Below are 2,329 nucleotides of genomic sequence, written 5' to 3'. Positions count from 1 at the left end.
CGGAGTTTTGCTGTTGTTGCCCAGGCTGGAGTGCAATGATGTGATCCTGGCTCACCGCAACCTCCACCTCCTGGGTTCAAGCAATTCTCCTGCCTCAGCCTCCCAAGTAGCCGGGATTACAGGCATGCACCACCACGCCTGGCTAATTTTTGTATTTTTAGTAGAGACAGAGTTTAACCATGTTGGTCAGTCTGGTCTCGAAATCCTGACCTCAAGTGATCCACCCACCTTGGCCTCCCAAAGTGCTGGGATTACAGGTGTGTGAGCCACCACGCTGGGCTTTTTTCTTTGAGAAGGCATCTCAGTCTGTTGCCCAGGCTGGCTGCTCACTGCGACCTCCACCCCCTGGGTTCAAGTGATTCTTCTGCTTCAGCCCCCCAAGTAGCTGGGATTACAAGTGCCCACCAGCACGTCCAGCTAATTTTTGTATTTTTAGTAGATACAGGGTTTCATCATGTTGGCCAGGCTGGTCTTGAACTCCTGACCTCAGGTGATCCGCCCGCCTTGGCCTCCCAAAGTGCTGGAATTTCAGGCTTGAGCCACTGTGCCAGGCCTCACTTCTTTTTTAAATTTTATTTTAGAAGTTGGGGTCCTGCTCTGTCACTCAGGCTGGAGTGCTGTGGCATGATGATAGCTCACTGCAGCCTCAAACTCCTGGGCTCAAGTCATCCTCCCATCTCAGCCTTCTGAGGAGCTGGGACCATAAGCACACACCACCACACCTGGCTCATCACTTCTGAGGAATAAAATAAAGCAGAAGCAATGGCTGCAGCTGTGGGGACTAGGTCACACAGGCACTGCTGCTTCCTCCTTGTTCTCTCTCTCTCTCTCAGATTGGTCTGTTGGGTGAAGCCAAGTGCCACATCGTGAGGACACTCAACAGCCCTATGGAGGAGCTCACGTGGAGAGAAACAAAGGTCTTCCACCAACAACCATGAGTGTGCCACTTTGAAAAGGATCCTCCAGCCCCAGCCAAGCCTTTGCATGACTGCAGTCATGGCCAGAATCGCACTGCAGCCTCACAAGAGCCTTTGAGCTAGAACCATCCAGCTAAGCCACTCCTGAATCCTGACCCACAGAGATTATGATATAATAAATGGTTACTGTCATTTTGAACCACTGCCTTTGGGGGTGATTTGGTTTGCAGCCACAGATCACTAATACATCTTCCCTCCTCCTACACAATGCACTGCCTGGGATAACATACTAGCCACATGAGGTGGACCCTATTCTCATGTAGGAACGAGGAAGGCAGTAATCTCAGATATGTAGACAGGAACCCAGGCAGAGTCAGCCATCTGAGCTTTGGGAAGCTTGGTTTTCAGTAGCTCTAGGGACCAGCTTATCTTACCCACACCCCCACACCCCCCCCCTCCCACCCCTGAGTTGCGGTTATGGTGCTGCAGTCCCCACGGTGCCTGTCGCTACCCACCAGCTGCTGTCCCCTCTCCTCTGTGTCCATCTTTTCTTCATCTCTTTGCTTCTCCTGGCATTATCCTGCTTTGTGACAAATACCCATGGCTTTTTCTGCACATGTCTTTTGGCTTTTAATCTCACTGCAGTTTCAATTCCAAGAGAGAGAAATTTATGGGCCCAAATACTCATTATCCTCATTTTGGCAGAGCCTTCATGCCAGGTAACTTCGTAGGCAACTAACCAGCCTATGGACTAGCTAGTCTTGGCCAGGTGCGGGCTCCTGGTCCAGGCAGCTGAGGCCAAGGTTGGTTCAAGCTGTGTGATATGCAGTATGGCCATCTGTTACGGACTGAATGTGTATGTGCCCCCAAAATTCGTATGTTGAAGTCCTAACCCCCAGATGGAGCAGATAAAGAACAGAGAGGCTGGACGTGATGGCTCATGCCTGTAATCCCAGCACTTTGGGAGTCCAAGGTCACCTGAGTCCAGGAGTTCGAGACTAGCCTGGGTCACATGGTGAAACCCTATCTGTACAAAAATACAAAATATTAGCCAGGCATAGTGACACACACCTGTAGTCTGTTACTTGGGAGGCTGAGGTGGGAGGATCACTTGAGCCTTGGTGGGGGAGGCTGTAGTGAGCCGAGATTGCACCACCGCACTCCAGACTGGGTGATAGAGTAAGACCCTGCCTCAAAAAAAAGAAAGAGAGGCCAGGTGCGGTGGCTCAAGCCTACAATCCCAGCACTTTCAGAGGCCGAGACGGGCGGATCATGAGGTCAGGAGATCGAGACCATCCTGGCTAACCCGATGAAACCCCATCTCTACTAAAAAATACAAAAAACTAGCCGGGTGAGGTAGCGGGCGCCTGTGGTCCCAGCTACTCCGGAGGCTGAGGCAGGAGAATGGCGTG

Source organism: Piliocolobus tephrosceles, unplaced genomic scaffold (assembly GCF_002776525.5).
Source record: "Piliocolobus tephrosceles isolate RC106 unplaced genomic scaffold, ASM277652v3 unscaffolded_9473, whole genome shotgun sequence".
Classification (NCBI taxonomy): domain Eukaryota; kingdom Metazoa; phylum Chordata; class Mammalia; order Primates; family Cercopithecidae; genus Piliocolobus; species Piliocolobus tephrosceles.
The sequence above is the reverse complement of the archived record's forward strand: the minus strand, read 5'-3'. Positions refer to the sequence as shown.